General features: G+C 36.0%; 1 pseudogene; it reads left to right on the plus strand.

Moving 5' to 3' along the window:
• The window catches only part of LOC149206146 (aspartyl protease family protein 2 pseudogene), a 114,001-nt pseudogene extending 97,966 nt beyond the window's left edge, over window positions 1-16,035 (plus strand).
• Window positions 16,036-22,822: the final 6,787 nt, after the last annotated feature.

The following is a 22,822-nucleotide window of genomic DNA, read 5'->3' on the forward strand; positions in this document are numbered from 1 at the left end:
TCTGTCTGATGTTGATTATAGTCTATTGATATGCTTTGTTCATTAATTTTTATCTGACTAACAAAGATGCCTTGATCATTGGCTTATTAACAATGCACAGGTTGCACAGGTTCAAGGGGAGCATTAGCATTCACACTCATTCTGCATTGTTGGCATTATGGTTGTTGAGTCCAGCTATGGCTTCAGATATTTATACCATTTGTTGCTTAAGTCATATAAAAGTCTAGGGTGTGATATGTCTTCTCATACAGTGATATGAGTCCTATTGGACAAATGATATAATGTGTATCCCCACTTTGCATGGGATGGATGATGTAATATTTATTGTATTTATGTCATGTATAAACAATTGGTATATCTCCACTTGGTTGGGTGGATGAGTCAAATTTGGTATATCCCCGCTTGGTTGGGAGATGGATGTATGTATGAGTCATTGGTGATAGAAAGGCCATACTCACATAATTGAGTTATAGAGTCATGTTATTCTTTTGGAAAATATTTTTGCAGACTCTGCATGTGCTCAGGGGGAGCATGGATAGTTTCAGTGTATCTCAACTTGTACAAAGGGGAGCTCAATCATAGAATTCAGCATGTTCTCAGGGGGAGCATGGACAACATAATGTATGTCAAACGGGGAGACTGTCTTGGTGTTGTTGTTGCCATCAAGTCCAAAGGGAGAGATTGTTGGCTTTATGATACAGGTGTTGTCCTTGATGGAAACTCACTCAGATGATAGTTCAAAGTGCAGCAGGTCAACAACAAAGGATTATAGATTAGACTCCAAATAATGAAGAAAGAGAGGTATACGTTGGTTCACTTTTTCCAAGGGGCGTATACACACAGGTTAACAGAACAAAAGTAGCGTATAACATATACACACACTTTCACAGAAGGAAAAGCGCGTACATTTTGGAAAACCAAGTTTTTGTTCCAAGGTATTTGATCTAAGGTATTTTGGTCCAAGATATTTTGTTTGAGGTATTTGGTCCAAGGTATTGACCCTAGGTATTTGGTCCAAGTTATTGGTCCTAAGTGGTTTGGTCCAAGGTATTGAGAACGGCATACGAGTATATAAGGAGGAGAAGATCATTAGGCCAAGCGGTGTGCAAGCAATAAGATTCTAAGGAATACTTCTATCTGAAGTATATTTTATGTTGCAGGGTTATGTTTGGGACTAGATCTGAAATATTCATGTGCACCTTGAGTTCAATATCGGATCAGGATCATGAGACATGAAATAACTTATTCTTGAATGATCTGATATTGGTTGAGACTAGATATGATGTTTTGCACCTGTTTTTTTTATTTATTATCTATCAAGATCTGGGTTTGTCTAAAGTCTGGAATTGCAACAAAGTTCCAAGTCAATATTTGCAGAGTTGTACGCATGTTCTTCTTGGCCAAAGTGCGTATACACGCAAGTTCGATTCTTTAAAGTAGCGTATACAAAAGAAATGCTTCTTTTTCATATTTTACTGAACTATCTGATCAAATTCTGTTGTTTTACTGCTCTCTGTCAAAGAAGTCTTCTTAGATCTGAATGTAAAACTGAATACATAAGGAGGATGGCATTTGATTGATTGATTGTATAAGTGAGAAGAAGTTATCTCTATCCCTACCTGTGTAAAGCTCTGAAAGTTGACAGTAGATATTCAGTATATTGATAGTTGGTACAGACTTGATTCAAAAGTTTATGTTGTAGTTTTGAAGGTATTCGGAGGTTCAATTAACGAAAGTAGCATATACATGCAGTTTGGGTGCAACCAAGTAGCGTATACATTCTAATGCATGATTTTTGAGGTTACAACTGGTTCTAAATGATGATGCAGGGTTCTTGGTTCAGTACAGTGTTCCGGTGTTAGTAATCTGATTGTTCAGATTAACTAAATATTGGTTGATGCAGTTTAAGAATAAAAGCTTTGATGGGATCAGTGTGAAAATTTGATGAAACGTGGCCTTCAGATTGTGGTGTTGTGATCCAAGAGTATCTAGTCTGAAAATTCATGAAACATGGTCCCTGGTGGAAGAGTGAAGTTTTTTGTAGGTTGGCACCTATGTACTAGTAATCATATTGGCTTGTAAAAGAGTTAGGGGTTGTAGCCCCCTTCCAGTAGAAGCTGGAGAACGAGAGAATGTTGTAACCTTCTGCAAGTAGAAGCCTGCGTACTGGTATGAGTCGGCACCAGTCTAAGATTGTAAACATATTTTCTTATTATTAAAAGAAGACAAAGATGATGGCAACAGGTGGTTTTTACCCACATTGTGTTTCCACCTTAAATATTGGTGTTCATGTGTGTTTCTTATGTGTGATGCTTTATTATTATTTTACTGCACTGTCTAATAAATCTCTGATATACTGGTTTAAGCTCAACACATGATAAATTATCTAAATCACAAGTTCTCTGCATGTACATTGGTTCCTCTAAGCATAGTCGCGTGTACACGCTAGTTCACTTTACTGAAGTAGCGTATATAAATCTGTTTGGGAAATAAAATTATTGGTCTGATAATACTGATTCACCCCCCTCTCAGTATTATTTCCAATAGTTGGCAGGCAAGCCTGTGAGAGTGACTTTGGGTTTTTGGTTGCTCCCTTGCCCATAGCATGAGAGTGACTATGGCCTAAGAGCTATAGAATAGCAATGGGACCGATGGACATGCTGTCTGAGTAGCTGACTTGTCTCTTGAGGGTTTTGTTGATGATGTTGGATGACTATATGTGATGTTCCGTCGATTCCACTTCCTTAAGGTGACATAGGAAGTCGAATCTGATCATAGTAGCACCTCTCCTCATGTTTACACTGGTTGGCATGGTTACTTTGGGTAGACCTGGGAGGGGGTGTTACATATTCCAATCATGAATGTGGGATCATATGGGTTAAACGAAAATAAAACCAACCAAGTCTTCCAAAGGCCACACCACCTCAACCCTCAACCACAATAATTTCGCCTAATCGGTCCAGAAATCCCTAATAGCAAACCAAATTGGTCTCTATCCAAGTTTTTTAGGGCTCCAGGAACTACTAACTCAACCTACAGCCTCTAGGGAAACCAAGTTATTTCAGGGATCTACAGTGTTTGTCGCAATCCATAAGCTCTAGGTACTAGCAACTCAACCAACAACCTTCAAGGAACGCAAGTTGTTTCAAGGCTCTAGAGAATTTGTTCCAACCCACATCCATAGGAAACCTCAGAACTAATCAGAAAACCAAATGGGAAATCCAATACACCATCGATGTGCAAGAAATTGGAAGGCAAGGTTGAAACTAATGTTAATCCAAGAAAATCTCCATGCCAATGAAAACATATAACCAAGGAACCACATGCATATACCATGCATCCAAATTCCATCAAGGAGATCACACATGCAACCTATTACCTACAAATTAAACATGTTGTAGTTGCTCATCCAATTGTCTCCTTGCGCTTCCTTGCTTTCCTTTGCTTTCTTTTTCCAATCCAAGTGAATGCCAGAGTGCCTCAAGAATTATCTAAGAATGCAAGAGAGTAAGAGAGCCAAATTCTAAATTGAAAAAAAGTTGTCAAAATATAGAACTAGCAAAATCCATCAACTGTTTCTCTAATTCCTTTTTATCATTGAGGACTTCTTTTTCTTCATTTTCCTTCTAATTTCCCTTGCATGCAAATTTGTGTCTCTTCACCTTCCTTTTATCCTATTTTCTTTTATTTTCATAATTAAATGTCATTTATTACCTCTTTGCCTTTGCCAATTTCCATGGCCCTTAATAAACCACAAGTGATTCCCACTATAATGTTTTCCCACCATTCATCTTGGAATACCTGTCCCAAGACCTTGGTCATATTTTATTTACGTGGAAAAATCAACCTGGGGTTGTTACAAACCCCTTCATCTTAGGGAAACATTGTCCTTGGTGTTCAATGATGCTTAAACCCAACAAAATGTGATGCCCATGGAGCTTTATAACATAGCTTGATGCAACATGCACATCATACCAAACTGTTGAAGCCATGAACACCATACTTCTTATTGGAGCTTTAGAAAACAACTCATTGTAGTTTTTACAATACAGACACAAGTATATATATATAAAAGCACATATATCAAACACATCTTCTCAACCATAAAATAAGGAAGGATACAAAGCCCACATATGATCAGTCATCTCCCATGTAGCTTCGTCGAGCCAAGAGTGCTTCTACTGCACTTTAACATGTTCTATTGCTCGGTTCCAGAGCATGAGCTATTTTTGCTGCAAAATGCACTGAGGTTCTGGCTGGAATTCTCCCTCTAGTTCCACCTGCAATACAAACCAATCAATCACATGATCAACATCCTGGACATATCTCTTAAGCAATGAAACATGGAAAACATCATGTACTTTCACTATTGGCAACAGTGCAAGTTGGTAGGCCACTGGTCCAATCCTCTCAAGGATCTCAAAATGCCCACAATACTGAGATGCCAACTTGGCACATGATCCAATCCTCAAGGAGATCCTAGTGGGATTGATGCACAAGTACATATGCTCCCCAACCTGAAAATACTTGAATCCTCTATGTTGGTATGCATAACTCTTCTTCCTTTCCTGTGATGCCTTTAAATTCATCTTCATAACCTACATCTCCCATTCCATCCTAGCCAACATATCCGGTCCAATCAACACCATGTTCACTGGATCACTCTAGTTGATAGGAGTATTACAACTCCGCCCATAAATAGCCTCATATGGACTCATCTTCAAGGATTCCTCATACCCATTGTTATATGAAAACTCCACCAGTGGAAGATACTCCTCCCACTTCCTTTGCTGATGATATATCTTCAACATATCCTGAATAATCTTGTTAACCCTGTCTTTCTATCCATCTGTCTGCGGATGATAAATTGTACCAAAATATAACTTTATCCCCAAGCCTGCAAACAAATCCTTCCAAAACCTCGAAGTGAACTCGACATTTCTATCTGATATAATATTCTTGGGAACACCATGTAACCTCACTACCTCCCTGATGAAGATACGAGCTACCTTGCTCAACCTATCAACCACAACCATGATGAAATCATGCTACCTCGATGTCCTTGGCAATCCTATAATGAAGTCCATGGAAATGACCTCCCATTTTCATTCTAGAATCGGAATAGGTTGCAGCATACCAGCTAAATGCTTATGCTCTTCTTTCACCCATTGACAATCCAAGCATATTCCAACACACTCAAACACCTCTTTCTTCAAGTTCGTCCAATGATAGAACTTCTTAACAATTGTCAAAGTCTTCTAGTATCCTAAGTGTCCTGAATATGGCTTGACATAAAACTCCCTTAAGATAAGATTCTTGAGCTCACTGATATCTGGAACATAAATCTTGTTCCTAAATCTGACCAAGCCATCTGTTGTGAGGTGATAGTCTTCATCCCTATCACCTTCACCTTATTGTTGTAATCTCTGCTTCAGTTGTTGGTACCTCTCATCATGTTGCCCTGCATGTAAAATCCGCTCCTGCAAATTTGTTCCATAAGAGCTCACAACTGAGATATGGTTCATCTGCACTCTCCTACTAAGAGCATTTGCAACCTTGTTCTCCTTTCCATTGATGTATCTATTCTCAAATTCAAACTCACGGAGGGTAACCAACCATCTAGTTATTCTGATATTCAAGTTAGGTTGGTCAAACAAGTACCTCATCCCACTATGATCACTCATTAGAACAAACCTCCTTCCAAGAAGGTAATGTCTCCACATATTCAATGCATGAATGATAGTTTCCAACTCAAGATCATGAGTCACATAGTTCGACTCATGTGCATTCAACTTCCTTGACTCATAGCATACCACTTGCCTTCCTAAATCATGACTCCACCAAGTCCTTCCTTGCATGCATCTGTACATACCATGAAATCCTTATCATATCTATAGTCTTCAAAACTAGAGCATTTGTAAGCAAATGCTTCAACTGCTCAAAACTAGCTACTCACTCCTCAATCCATTCAAACTTCTTCCCTTTCCCATGCAAGGATTTAATAGGATAACCAATCTGTGAGAAGTTCCTGTTGAACTGCTTGTAATAACCTACTAGTCCCATGAATGATCTAACCTCATCCACATTTCTAGGTGTTGGCCACTCTATGATAGCTTTAATATTTTTTGGGTCCACTACTACACCTTCCTTGGAAACAACATGCCCCAAGAACTGAACTTGATACTAAAAGAAACTACGCTTGCTAAGTTTGGCATACAACTAAATCTCTCTCAACAATCTCAATACTACTACCATGTGCTCTACATGCTCCTCCTCATTCTTGGAGTATATCAATATATCATCATTAAACACTATCACAAACTTTTCTAGGTAAGGATGCCACACATTGTTCATCAAACACATGAAAGTGGCTAGAGAATTGGTAAGACCAAAAGGAACCACAACCAACCCATAATGCACATACCTTATGCATAATGTAGTCTTGTATATCTTCTTCTTTCATGCACACTTTATGATATCCTGATCTCAAATCAATCTTTGAAAACACTGCTTATCCCTTATGTTGATCAAACAAGTCATGAATCCTCGGAAATGGATACTTGTTCTTGATAGTTACCTTATTCAACTATCTATAATCAATGCACAATATGAGAGTAATGTCATTTTTCATTAAAAACAATACTAGTGCACCCCAAGGCGACACACTTGGCCTTATGTATCCCTCATCAAGAATTTCTTTAAGCTGCAACTTCAATTCCACCAACTTTGGAGTGCTCATCCTGTAAGGTGCCTTTGATGTTGGCATTGTTCCTAGTATTAGCTCAATAGAGAAATCCACTTCCCTATGAGGCTGTAACTTTGAAATCTATGCAGGAAACACATCCTGAAACTACTGCAAAACATGATACCTCTTCAACATCCTTAACATATTTCCCTTTGTCACTGGAAATATGCACTGCAAATAGTACATACTCGTTCCTACAATTGCGCTTAGCTTGCATGACTATAACCATTCTCACTGATGTAGAATTCTTCTTTCCCTGCAATATTTTCTTCTCTCCATCATCATCCAGACACTTAATAGCCTTCTCATAGCAGTCTACCTTGGTCCTATCAGTAAACAACCAATCCATGCCCAAAAACATACTTTATGATCCCAAAGGAAGCACATTTAGATGTGTTGATGTAGGCATACCATTCAACTCAAATGCACAAGCTTTCAACCAATGATGAACTATTTTCTTGGTAATTGTAGCTAGTTGTACCAACCAAGACTTTGCATGCACTTCTTTATTCAAGCCACACTTATCCACCAGGTCACGACTAACATAACTATAATTAGATCCAGGATCAGTCAAAATGGAAACAACTTGATCACAAAGCTTACCTTCCATCTCAATAATGAATTCCTGATGATCAACCTACCTGTTATCCACTGTTACATAAATCCAAGGAACACTTTTACCAACATCCCCATCTGTCTACGCCTTTTGAGCACTATATATTTGTGGCTTGCCACCCTGGTACAATGGACAATCCTTCTTGCGATGGTGTTTTCCACAAATCCAACACTGCAATGGTTCTCTGCCACTACCTTTATTCTATTTCTCTCGAGGATGAGGTTCGTGCCCCTTCTTAGCTGCATTAAGCTTCTTGTAAGGAACCACATTTTATTTCTCACCTGCATCTTGAGTTATTCCTCTCTTTTGTAGCCATTTCCATTTAACCTTCTCATTCCCTTTCCAATCACGCTTAGGCTCAGACTTGTGTTTTGACTACTCATAACAATGCTTCAATTTCTCGATGAATTCCTCCAATGACCGAGGCTCGTCATACTCAATCCAATCTTTGAATTCTAATGGTAGTCTGTTGATCAACCTTTGTACCTTTGTCTTCTCATCCTTGAGATAAGTCACATACTTCAACCACTCCAGAAATTTGGTCCTCTACTCTTCATCTATCATGGAACCCATCTTCAACTTATAGAATTCCTTGGCCTTTCCATCATAATATCTCTCAAACAAGTACTTTTTCCTAAAGAATCTTTTAAACTCATGCCAACTAAGCTCCTCTATCTCGATGACTCTAACACGCTTCACATCTTCCCACCCAATATCTATTTTTCCCTTTAGATTGAAGATCACTATCTTGGCTTTCATATTCTTTGAATAAGCATGCAATACAAAGAACTTCTTCATCCCAAGCAACCATGCTTTTGCATCCTTTGGTTTTTGACATCCCCATCAAAAGTAGGAGGCTTGAATTTCTTTAACTCCTTTTGCAAACACTGCTTCTGACTCCTATAAGTATGCTGGTGGTATTAACGACGATGTCTCTCAGAACCGGAGATCTACCACCTCTGACTAGGTCATACTTCTCCAACTTGTATCCTGATCGAGACCTCCTACCATATGCCCCATTAGTATTTTCCTCCTGTCCATGACTGATCCTTAGTTGTCCCTAATTCTGCAAATCTGAAAGACTCTGAAGGATGATTGTGTTAACATCTTATTGCTTTCTTTTGCTCTGGCAAGCATTCCCTATGCCTCAATCAACCAACTATTATCTTCCTTACAACTTTTGATTTCTTCCTTCAAACTTCTTAGTGTATCTACTATATCAAGAGAGTACTCTTCTCCTTGCTTCTCAACTGACTTGTCCTATCATGCCTATAAGGGGAGTCATGTGAAATATAGGCCACCATTCTTCTCTTCATCTCTTATCTTCTATCTCCTACAAACATGTCACTTTAGATAAACTAAATAGAGGCATCACCAAAATCACACCTCAATGTATTTCAGGGGAGGTTATCTCGTCTGCACACTCAATCCAGATTAGCACAATATAGATATATAATGACATCAACATATCAACATCATGCATGATAACACAAAACTACAATAATTACCACATGCATAATAATCATAACCATCACAATACATCAAAGTAGACACATATACAAGTAACATGCATGCATAACAATATGCATTTAGCCCATCTAGTCCAAGTGTTTGAACCTTGAAGCTCTGATACCAATTTGTAACTACCCCTCCCACATTTACTCACTTTGACAAACTCTCCAAGGTAAATATGAGTTGAGTGTTACTATGATATGAATTGACCTCCAAATACAAGTTATGGAAGTGGGGCCTACAAACTGGAAGTAAACTGATATCCCTCAAGGATTACAAATCACTCAAGAGCCTACCAACCACCCCAAGTGATCAATACATGAGTTGGAACTCCTTTTCACAAGGTTTACTCCCCAACCACATCCATAAAACTTCATGCATGCAGTTGGGAGGCTATATGTTAAGAAATTTACCCGAGAACACAAATAATTACGGAGAATTACTGAGAGAAACAAATATAAAAATAACTAGCAACAACCATAAACACATAAATACACATGTTTATCCGGGAAAACCCCAAATCCGGGGAAAAACCCAATCATAATGAAATTTCATTATCCTTGGCCAAAACTCTGGCCAATCCGGCCAAGTGAGCCTTCACCGCTCACCTCCAGGCCTTGCATTACAATGAAGTCCTTCCAGCCTTTTATAGGCTCCATTACATATAATACCACGGGCAGAATACCATGGGTGCACAATACCATGTGCCCCAAAACCATCACTATTTAACGTGGTCAACTTTGACTCTATCCCGAGTCAAGTTTACCTAACACTATAGCCACACCCATAGGCCTCCTTGCATGCAATTATGACCCAAATTCCTCAGTTCAAAGCATGTGGTCGTGAGATCTATACCACTTTTTCAAGCTAGCCTCTAGACCACTGCTCAAAACTGCCTATAACTTTTCATAATCATGACAATGATGATAATAATGCTAAACAATCAAAACTTGAGTAAGATCTTGACCTAGACATGATTTATGCAAGATAGCTGCACCAACACCTGTTAGCGCATGCATTCATCAACCAACCAGTAACTTATCAAATCATGAACAAGAGTCATAGCTAAAGCACATCATAAAACCATGCATATAACCATAATAGAAACTATGACAAATTAGCCATAAGATCACCATAATAACTAGTACAAGTGCTCATAGATCACAATAGAAAAATAGCTCATATTAACATATGAAAATTCCAACCAAGTCAGGGACTTCCACGTACCACCCGACCATAGATTGGGCTAAACCAAATCTCTCTTTCAGCCAATCACCCCCCCCCCCCCCCCCCCCCCCCGCCAACCCCACACCATATTCCAAGCATGAATGTGGGATCATATGGGTTAAACCAAAATAAAACCAACCAAGGCTTCCAGAGGCCACACCACCTCAACCCTCAACCATAGTGATTTCACCTAACCGATCCAGAAATCACTAATACCAAACCAGATTGGTCTCTATCCAAGCTGACCAGGGCTCCAAGAACTAGTAACTCAACCCCCAACCTCCAGGGAACCCAAGTTGTTTCAAGGATCCAGATCATTTTTCCCAACATGTAGGCTCTAGGGTCTAGTAACTCAACCCACAGCCTCTAGGGAACCTAAGCTATTTCAGGGCTCCAGAGAATTTGTTCCAACCCACAACCATAGGAAACCTGATAACCAATCAGAAAACCAAATGGGAAACCCACTACACTATGGTTATCCAGGAAAAGGGAAGGCAAGGCTAAAACCACTATCAATCCACGCAAATTTCCATGCCAATGACAACACATAACCAAGGTATCACATGTATATACCATGCATCTAAAAACCAGAAAGGAGATCACACATGCAATTTGTTATTTTCAAAGTAAGCCTTTTGTAGCTGTTGATCCAACTGTGTCCACACGCTTCCTTGCTTTCATTTGCTTTCTTTTTCCAATCCAAGTGAATGCTAGAGAGCTTCAAGAATGCTCTGTGTGAAAAGAGTAAGAGAGTCAAATGCTAAACTGACAAAAAGCTACCAAAAAATATAACTGACAAAAGCCATCAACTATTTCTCTAATGCCTTTTTATCATTGAGGTCTCATTTTTCTTCATTTTTGTTCATTTTTCCTCTAATTTACATTGTTTTCAAATTTGTGTCTCTTCACCTTCCATTTCTCCTATTTTCATTTATTTTCATAATTAAATGTCATTTATTGCCTCTTTGTCTTCCCCAATTTCCATAGCCATTAATAAACCACAAGTGATGCCCACTATAATGTTTTCCCACCCTTCAGCTTGGATTATGTGTCCCATGACCTTGGTCTTATTTTATTTACATGGAAAAATCAACCAAGGGTTGTTACAGGTAAGTACCTCCTTATGTTGATGGAATAATCGAAACTTTCTTGTAGGATATCGGGGGCTATAAACTCCACTTTCATAGCATTGATTTCTAAAGTATCTCCTCCTACATCCTTCAAGGACTATAGGCCAATTTCCCCATGCAATATTATCTACAAAATGATTGCGAAGACTATTTCTTTGCGAACAAAGGATACTCTCTCAAAATTTATCTCTTATGAACAATTTGGCTTTTTGAAAAATCGCCAAATACAAAATATCGTGGCAATTGCAAGGAACCTGCACACTATAAAGGTGAGGAAGAAAAACACTATTTTATTAAAAGTGGATATGATAAAAGCCTATGATTGTATTGATTGGTAGTTCTTGAGGTTAATCCTATAAAAGAGTGGTCTTTTGGTGGAGTATGTGGATTGGATTATGGCCTATATTACATCTGTAAACTTCGTTGTATTGATTAATTGGATGCCATCTCGATTCTTTAAGGCTTCTAGAGGCCTTCGACATGGATGCTCCCTTTACCCACTTTTATTTCTGTTGGTTATTGATGGGATGAGCCTTATGGTCGAGGATGCTCATCATAGGGTCTCTTTCCAGGGGGTGCGAATCTCTAAAAAAAATTCCATCACCCACTTGATGTTTGTGGATGATTTGTTATTTATGGGTAATGCTTTTGTTGGGGAATGGAAAAATTTCACCAAATTATCTCTAATTTTGTTCATGCTTCTAGGCTCTATATGAACCATTTAAAATCCATTCTAATAGATGCTTCTTCTAACACAGTCTTTGTTGTTGCTATTATTGACATCTTTGAGGTCAATTCTATTCCAATGGACATCGATTTTAAATATTTGCGCTTCCATATTAAACCTAACAAGTATGACATTAAAGCTTGGAAGTGGATGTTAGGTAAATTCGATTAAAGACTCTCTATTTGGTCTTCCAACTGGTTATTACTAGGTGGCAGGTTGATTTTGGTCCAATCAGTAATTCAAAGCATTGTTGTTTATTGGATGCATTTATATATGTTGTTGCACAACATCATAAAGAGAATCAAATCTATCATTTCCAACTTTATATGGAGAGGACATGGGAGCGGAAAAAGAATCCAATTGGCTAGTTTGGATGACAAGTCTGTGGATAAATATTTAGGTGGTTAGGGCATCCTCCATATCAAAAAACTTAATTGGGCTTTGGGGGTTAAGATCCTTTGGTGTGGCCTATGTGGTTCGGGCATTTGGCAATTGTTAACGAAAAATACCTTAAAAATTCAATGATGTATGTGTGGATTAAGGATGGGGCAAGGGTCACTTGTATGTCGTCCTACATTTGGCAAGGTTTCATGAAAATCAAACATTGAATGATAGGCAATATTAGATGGAGTATTGGATCAGGTTCACAACTTGAGATCGAGTTCAATCCGATTATTGGTTTCATGGGGGATCACACATTGCCTATCTTAATCATCAGACATTTACATAATTTGGGTATTTACTTTTTGAATCAAATCATGTTAGCACGAGATCTAATTATGCTATGTCCAACATGGATCAGCTCATGTGTTTGGGCATTTTTTGTCATATGGCAATGTGCGAGGGCAGTTACGTAAAAAACCTTGCAATGGCTAAGTATATTCCTCAGGGATAAGGCAAATGATTTTACATGGGACGGTAAGTTGGTGTATGGTGTGGTTACAATAAAGGAGGTTTGTAAATACATTGCACAACCCCAACAAGTTTCTATTGAGTAGGAATGGTTTAAAGTTTTTTGGTAATGGAAGATCCCTCTCAAGAATATATGGCTAGAAGAAACAAAATTCTAACCTGGGACAATTTATGTTGCCATGGATTCAGTGGTCTGGGTTGGTATATTTTATGGAAGATGCCTTGGAGGATGTGAACCACCTTCTGCTCAATTGTCCAATGGTGGTTTCTATTTGGAGGCTTGTCGAATTGGGATTCTACATGTGTGGTTGTTTGTATAAAAGGCTAGATGTTTGGTTATAAAAAGTTTTGAACACTGCCTTTCTATATCATTTGGGGAATCTAGAAGTGCAAGAATACAAGCATTTTTTAGCAACAACCTGTGGACATCAATTGGACTTGTATGAATATAGTTTCCCTCTTCAATGACTCTGGTCCTTGGGAGTGTAAGACTCTAAGGAGGTGCATCACACTGGGTGATATTTGGAGTCGTTACCGGGTGGGGTTTTTCAACGAGCTTCAAACTTGAACAAATGTGGGAGTGGTGCATTTATTGTTCTTAAGCCTAGACATTTCTACCATTTCAGTTGGTTTAGTGGGATGGGAACCAACATGAAGGCACAAAACATAACACTTTAGGGAGTTTTATATTGTGCTAACTAGTTATCTATTAATGTTTTGGATGTTTTTGGCAATTTAAAAGCGGTCATTAAGTAGATTGTAAATGAGATATATTAAATCCTCACATGTTTTTTTTCTTTCTTGATGCTCCAAATTAAAATTTTAATTGGAATTTTTAATAAGATGTGATTTGCATATATATTCTAAGAGCAAAATGGGATCGCATATGCTTTATCAAAAGCTGGCCTCTATCATCAACTTAGAGATATCAACTATAATGCATATATCAAACAACTCTCTTAAATCTTGGAAAATTTACTACATAGTGGGGTCATTCTTCTTTTGGTACTTTTTAAATAGATGTAATCTTACTTAATACATGCTAGGGGTTATGTGTGGATGGTTTCATTTTATTAAAGGACGATGATTCTACATTAGGATTTGTTTTGTTAGATCCCTATGAGATGTCTGAGTCATTCTGTCTAACTTGAGCTATACTTGATTAGGATTATTTTTGTTAGATCCCCTGTGATGTACGAGCCATCCTGTGAGCTATGCTTGATGATAGATGCATGAAGGATTCTTCTGAAATATGTAAACAGTTTCTTTAATAAAAAATCTGTTGTTTTTTTTTCGTACTGAAACAAAAACATAAAAATGTTTTGTTAGCTACATGTGGTGGACACTCGTACTGATATAATTTGGATTCAGTGCTTGCCATGCACTAAGTGCTATGGCCAGATTGATCCCTTATTCAACCCTGCAGCTTCCACGAACTGGACATCAGTGGTTGCAGAAACAACAGGTATTGCGAACACCAGGTCTCCTATGGAGATGGGTTTTTCACAGTAGGCGATTTCTCCACAAGAGACTCGTACATTCAGAGGGCAAGTGATCAGAAGAGTGGCTCTGGGCTTTGGCCATGACAACGAAGGGCTCCTTGAAGGAGCTGCAGGGCTTCTGGGTCTGGGCCGAGGGACACTCTCGTTTCCATCTCAGACAGGAGCACAGTTCAGCAAACGATTTTCTTACTATTTAGTCGACAGGAAGGCGTCTGGAACCTCTAGTTCCCTAATCTTAGGTGCAGCTGCAGTGCAATTTTTACACCGCTGTTGAAGCTCGATACTTTCTACTATATTTAGCTGGTGGGCATAAGCGTCGGTGGGAAGAAGCTCACCTCCATTCCTGCCTCTGTGTTCAGGATTAATGCTACTGGCAATGGCGGAGTTATTATCGATCCTGGAACCTCTGTGGCTCGTTTGGTTGAGTCTGCTTATACTGCAATAAGGGATGCTTTCAGGGCTGGGACTGGGAACCTGAAATCTGCAGGTGGGTTTTGTCTGTTTGCTACCAGCTATGATTGGTCAGGGCTGAAACCTGTGAAAGTCCCCACTGTGGTCTTTCATTTCCAGTGCCGAGCCGATGTCTCGCTGCCTGTTACTAACTATCTCATTCGTGTGGACAGTTCTGCAATTTTTTGCTTCGCTGGAAATACGGTTAGAGGTGTGAGGTAGAGGTTGCTTCGCTGGAAATACGGTTAGAGGTGTGAGGTAGAGGAATTGTTTGGATGGTTAAAAATAGTTGGAATCTAGGAAAAAAATTTCAAAAAATCTTGTAAAAATAGTATTTGAATCATATATTTGATGGTAAAAATGAATTAACACTTTTAAAAACATTTAAAGCACTTAAAATTTTGAAATTTAAGAACTATAACTTAAATTTATAAAAATTCCTATCTAATTTTTTCATTTTCTTAAAATCAAACCAAAATTTCTATAACTTTCAAAATTCTCTTTAGACTACGGCCTCCAGTATTGGCAACATCCAGCAGCAAGGGTACTGTGTACTGTTTGACCGTCTGACAAATCTTGTCAGATTTAAAGCTGGTTAATGCCTGGCCATTGCTATTTCCAACCCTATAGCAATATAAATGCTATCTGACATGCGAGCGGAATAGCCATCGCCCTCTGAATGACAGCATGTGGAGAGAAAGCTAGCGTGGAGAGGGCACTCCATCGCTATTCCCCTCGCATGTCAGATAGCATTTATATTACTATAGGGTTGAAAATAAGAGTCGCGGTTAATGCCTGGCCTGGGAGAGCTTTTTTATTTGATTTTGCAGCAAGGGTACCGTGTACTGTTTTTATTTGATTTTGCAGCAAGGGTACCGTGTACTATTTGACCGTCTGACAAATCTTGTCCGATTTAAAGCTGGTTAATGCCTTGACGGTCCCCTGCTATTGTTCTTGCTATCATTGAAAATGTCATTTGGGTATATATTCATACATTGCCTATTTTTTTAGGTTGTAATGTTTTCATATAATTTTATATGAATATGAATCAAACTAGATTATAGATTTTGTCATTCCAAATGCAGAGACTGTTATCTACCTTTCATTTTTCCGTTGTTTTTAAGTTTATGGATCCACAAGGCTGTTGCAAATTGTCATTCTCCAGGATTTTAAGTTATGGATCCACAAAGCTGTTGCAAATTGTCATATTTTTGACATGCAGGATTCTTATAAAGGGAGTCATCTATTCCAGCGTAGAGATAACATGATTTTTTAATTGTTGGTTGTTTCTCATAAATGGGAGTCTTTTATTTCTCTGGTTTAGATAAATATTAATGGTTTTTGGTGGTTATTTTACTATGTTGTATGAGTTTTTTTAATGAGTTGGGAACTTGGGTATTGGTGTTGGGAACTGCTAGACGTTTTTCTAAAATTTACAAGAAAACACTAATCAGAGCGGTAATATTATATAATAAAAAAATTAAAAATTAAAAATATATTTTTAATTATATAATTTATATAATAATCAAAATTAATATTAAATCAAAATATTCAATATTAAAATCAATTTAAATATACAGTTTGAGTGGGCCTAATGGTTAAGAGCATGTGTTTCCTCTTTAGAGGTTAAAGGTTCAAAACCAGAGTGGGGTAGAGTATGTATGCCTTCATAAACTAAATCACAACCATTCTATGCAACCACCCCAAATAAAACCAAATAACAAATATCACATCATCCCTAACCAATCAAAACTCATTACATCTTCCCTGACAGATTCAAATTTAAATTTATTTACACTCGGGATTTCAAAAACGGGAAATCTATAAGCAGCTCTGGCCACAACCAGGTTAGGTGCAATCAATAAGGACCTCATAACTTTCCAGTGCTATTGACAGTGGACTGAATCCGACTATATATAAACGTATCTTGTCTTTTATTCGCTCCATTTAATGCAATAAATAAGCACCTCCTAACTCCCCAGCGGTATTGACAGTGTATATATACACCAAACTGAATTCGGATACATATAAATATATGTTGCCCATCCTAACTACCCGCGGCTATTTACAGTGGATATATACATCAAACTGAAACCCACTATCGGTTGAGTAATAAGTTTTGTTTTTGATTAATGAATGAGAAAATTGTAGCATACTGTTCTAATTTCTTGTGTGTTTGTGATTTGATTATTGTTGATGTGGTACTAGTGACTACTAAATAGTAGTTAGTTGCATCATTGAATTTGTATCCAGTAAAAAATTGAATTTGTTCTGTTTTTAGGTGGTTGTGTCACTTATTAGATACTCGTATTTCTGTGCCCTCTATGTCCCTGTCATCCTATCAAGGAACTTAGATTTATATAATTGAAATTATAGTAACTAGGGTAGCCATATAAATTAAATGCTTGTAAATTTTGATAGAAATTAATCCATAAGAAGTATCAAAAAACTTAGTACATAATTCATCTTATTTCGTGAACATTTAAAAAAATCATAAAAATTAATTAAATTATAACTTTATTTGAAATTATTATTATTATTATTATTAAATAGTAAAAATAATTAATATATCACTTAAAATATATATATATACATTTGAAATAAAGCTTAAAAAGATTTTTCACCATGTAGATTTATTCCATTTTACCACGGAAATTCTTAATCTATAAATAGATTTTGTTACAATTTATTACAATATCATGGCTGATCAGTACCATATGCTCAAAAATTCATCATGACACTTGTTCATATGACTTAAAAAAAAATTAATCAGGAAAAATGACATAACTACTTTGGAGATAAATCTCAACCTTTCATTTGTGTATACTATGAACATTCTAGAATGCAGAGGTTAAATTTTTAGCATCGACCGAATAATTATTGATAATTAAATTAAAATTCTGGAAACCTTATTCCAAATAAAATAACATATAATAAAATTGCTTTAAGATTGAGACCATCTCTTTAAATTTTGTTAAATTGCAAATTTTCATGATGAAAATGATCAATCAACTTAATATTGGAGACAATCATTTATGTCTGTAAACCATAAATGTGACTTATCATTCTTATTCAATAAAAATTGATGGTTCTTAAAAGACATACTTTCATTTTTTTACAAAATATTTTTGAATATTAAACCCCTAACATGTTTACTTTTAAATACCTTTAAATATTATGCCATTAACATATTTCTGTACCTCATATAAAAACTAGCTAACTCTAAACTAAGCAATACCAATTTTAAATTATATTTTAATCCAAAACAAATTTCTGAATGAGACAAATGCTAAGTTATACCATATAACTTTATAACAAATATCCAAATTTCTTAATGAGAGAAATGCTAGGTTATATTATATAACTTCATAACAAATATTCAAAAGACAGATTTCTTAATAAGATAAATTCTAAGATACTATAATCAGAGACACAGATATAGTATATCACAAACAACTTTAAATTATATTCTAATCCAAAACAAATTTCCACAATTTTAAATTATATTCTAATCCAAGACAAAAATTTCCTAATGAGACAAAACTGTTTTGAGTTCTACGTTATAGGCACCATATATTCAGAGACAGATATAGCATATCCCCCTTAAATATACAGTCTGATCCATGTGGGCTTGTTCCAATTGTCTTATAATGATGCAGGACAATTTGTACGAAGGGTGGAGGTTCAGTGTTTGTGCACTGTCATTAAAACGTCATGCAACGAAAGCTGGATGTCCTTTTCCAATTTTTAATTCTGAAAATGCACAGTGCGTTTGAATATGAATGATACATATACATACTTGCCACTGTATTTTCGCAGTTCACAGGGGCTTGACAACATCCAGCAGTAACGACACCACAGTGGAATGCCGGCTGCAACAAGATTGACTATGGGAAAAGCCACAATTGGCATCACGTTCTTGCCCAACAAAATCTGAAAGATGCTCCTGGTTTTGTTTCCAGTTTTACCATTGAAAATTAATACCGGATGAATGAAGTTACTAATTTTAATTTTAAGTAACTTGTGGAGTTATAATTTTATAAGGCAATATATGTGATCTATTAGATTTTATATTATATTAGATTTAAGGGTTGGCATATATTGCTCTATTAATGTATGGAGCAGCATATACCATCTATGGGATTTTGTATTTGTATTTGGCATATACTGCTCCCATTAATACAGAGGGCAGTATATGCCATCTATCTGATTTTGTATTTGACTAAATCTAAGGGTTGGCATATACAGCACTTATTAATGCATGGAGCAGTGTACGCTATCCATAAGATTTTGTATTTGGCTAAATCCAATGGTTGACACATACTGCTCCATGCATAAATGGAACTATAGCGCCACTAATATTGATAATTTTTTTCAAGGGTTGAAGCGTGCAGTCACTAAATTTCAAATCTAAAACATCTATTAAATTTAATAATTTTTACAACTCTAGTGTCTATTTAGATATTTATAAAAAAAATATTGACCACTTAATTTTTTTTATATTTAACAGAGAAATCACGTAATGACTAACAATTTACGCATCAAATTCCATCGTCATGACATCTGTTCGGCTCATAGCAAAAGGAAACATCAAATTCCATCTGCATGGCAACTGTCCAGCTCGTAGTGAAAGGCAACAAATTGATGCAGAGGTGGAGTTATGAGAGCAGGTAGATGCTACATAAATAAATAGGTATGACCCATGGGATATTCCGTGGTCACATGGGTGATGGTGGGCATGGGATTTTTTCGTTGTCTGTCTCTGGCCCTGAGAGGACTCTTGGAGATTGACAGCCCATGCTTTTACTTAATGGCTGGCAGGGACTAATGAATACAGCCATGATCAAAAGGGAACGGAAGCATAATAGAATTTGGATTGCACATATTGATAAGATCACATTTCTTTTTTATCTCCTCCTTTTGACCTTCTCTCGCCGGTAACCAATGGCAACCAGTGGCGTAAAAAGGGGCACCAGGATTTTAGTTGAAACGTGGATGGATTCTCCTGTTCGAAATTGTGAACGCCCGGGTTTCGAACTTGGGCTGGGGTCGGGTTTTTTTGGGTGGGGGCCTGTCGGTGGATCATCGGCTTGACTTTCGGTCCTCTAGTTTGTACGTAATAATACCACGGTCGATTTAGTGAATGATGAATGCCCAAGAAATTATTCAAGGATGACATCACAGTTTCTTATAGGCTATATGTGGTACGCATGGTCTAAGGTATTGTTTGGAGAGTTAAAAGTGGTTGGAATTTAGATAAAAAAAAATTTAATTTTATAGTAGTAGTGTTTGAATCATATTTTTGGTAGTGGAAATGGATTCAACATCATCAAAAACTTGTGGGGTACTTAAAATTTTAAAGTTTGACATTTGTAATTTGGATTTACAAAAATCCTAGCTAGATTTTATCAAATCTTACCGGAATTTTCATGATTTTCAAAACAAAAAAAACAATCTAATTAGACTAAGGCTTTGTGGTAGGATTTGTTTTTGAATTGGCATTGTCACACTATTTCATTTATATTTTGGAGTTTTTGGTTGAAATTTTGCAAAACAATTTTTTTGTTATGGTTTAAAATTTGTTTTTGAATATATAAATAAATTAAGATTTTAAAAAAAAAAATTAAACATTTAATTTTACAAAATTTATAAATTATTTTGAAACATTTAAATAATGTAAAATTTACAAATCAAACTTATAATTTTAACTAATTCTATTTTTTTCAAATTTAATAAAAATTATGTGCAAAATAACACTTTAAAACATTAAAAAATACAATAATACACTGACAAACCTAGAAGACTATTTTTTTCAAATTTAATAAAAATTATGTGCAAAATAACACTTTAAAACATTTAAAAATACAATTCTACACTGACAAACATAAAAGACTTTTGGGTTTATAATTTTAACTAATTCTAATTTTTTTCAAATTTAATAAAAATTATGTGCAAAGAACACTTTAAAACATTAAAAAATACAATTATACACCGACAAACATAAAAGACTTTTGGGTTTTATTAGATGTGATTTTTGAATGGATTTTCAGTTTGCATATTATAGTCGAATAATGTATTGTGTAACGTTAATTTTAATAACAATTTAAATTGAAATATCAAAACAGATTAATTTAACTTAAATTTCTGAGATAATATATATAATAATATAAAAATTATTAATGATACCCACTCTTACTTTTTGAGATTTTTAATGTCACAAAGAAAACAATCATTTCTTGATAATGGCACATCAGCTTTACATCATCCGTTGTCACCGTCGTTGAATTTTTGTAGAATCTAGGGAGGGGCTCAAATATATTAACAAAAGGGTCGCGCATGCGAAAAGAGAACATTGAAAATATATAGCATAAATTCATATTTAATTTTAGACCAATTAAAATTAAGATAAAAAAAAAAAAAAAAAAAACTTATTTTCTTTTTTTCTTCTAATTTAAAATGATATAATATGAATGGATATAATGGTTAAGGAGTAGAATATATACATTTTTGTAGTAGTTTTATATATAATTTAGGTGTTAATTTGGTTTTATAATTTAGTTTTTTTTGAGAAATTTACATACTTAATTTGGCCCTAAGAGTAAATTTTTTATGAGAATGCCAAAAAGAAAACATAAATTCATCTTTAATTTTAGATTTTTTAGGTTATCAAGTAAGAAGAGATATAAAAAGAAAAGTAAATAAGAAAGTTTTCAACTTGAAATAAAATTAAGTTTATGTATATATATGTTTGGTATATTTATATTTTTTTATTTAAAATGGTATATTATGAATGGTTTTAATGATTAAGAACATGTGTTTTTCATAAAAGGTTACATGTTCAAATCTAGAGGAGGTAGAATATGTACATCTAAGAGGATTTCCAAGAAGTGATTTTTATTTTTCTTTCAAAGCTTTTTTGTTTTTTTGTTTCTTGATTGATGAATAAACATAGAGCTCAACAATGTAGGTAAGCAATACATATTAAATGAACTTTGATGGTGGTTTCATGTTAAGTAGATCGACATCCATTGGTGTGGTTTACTCTTTTTCTTCTTGGGGACTCCTATCTATTCCTTCTATTGATTTAAGAATGGTGTGGCTTGTTCTTGTAGCTCATCGTCTCAAGTTTCATAGATCTATTTTCATTGTTCCTTGAAGGGTTTGTTTGATGTTTAGAGCTAAGGTCTCTTCCTCTTCTTCTACCATATCAACCCAACTCCCTTGTTCCTTTTCTATAAGGGATCAGGTAACATGGTTGCCAAGAGGAGGTTCAAAGGATAGCAATAAGGTATCTACCCTTTGATGGGTAGTGTTATCACAAAATCAAGCACTGAAGGGCTGCTGATCAGGTAGACTCTGTGTAACTGTTTCAGACCAAGCTTTTGACTAAGGATTAGCCTCCCTAGCCTGAGAGGGCTCTCTCACAGATTATGAATGTTGATCACTAACAAGGAAAGATGGCTAACTCTTTAACAAACACATGAAAATAAGCTGGCTGGACAGATATCAGATTGATTCCCATTGGGCTTATGGAGTCTCACACATCTCAGCAAACCAAAATACTATTTTTCATGGAAGTCAGGGCTCTTTACATCTATGCTCAAACATAACTAACATAAAACACAGTCTGCCATAACATACAGGAAGTCAGAGCATGTGGGCATGAGTTCTGAGTGATTATGCAATAACAGAATTGTAAAAGAACACTAAAATAACAAGCCACCATACATTTGAACAATGAGATCTATTGAGAATCCTGAGGCAAAAACAACAGTCATTTGTATTCCTGAAACATGCTTTACATAAACCAAAATAGACTTGTTCTCTATCAAAGTATCCAACCCCTATTACATCCAAGTTTGATCCATATATAGGAATACATGCTTAACCACCTCGAGCTTCCTCCTCCAGCATGAGGGGAGCATCGAAGGTTGCTATTAACTATCCTTATCTACTGTATAACTAATTCATTAATTACATGATTGCTGAACTGTAATTACA

The sequence above is a fragment of the Pinus tabuliformis genome, chromosome 1_2 (assembly GCF_031772625.1).
Source record: "Pinus tabuliformis cultivar Carrire ecotype Pingquan chromosome 1_2, CPIR1, whole genome shotgun sequence".
In the NCBI taxonomy this organism is placed as follows: Eukaryota; Viridiplantae; Streptophyta; class Pinopsida; order Pinales; family Pinaceae; genus Pinus; species Pinus tabuliformis.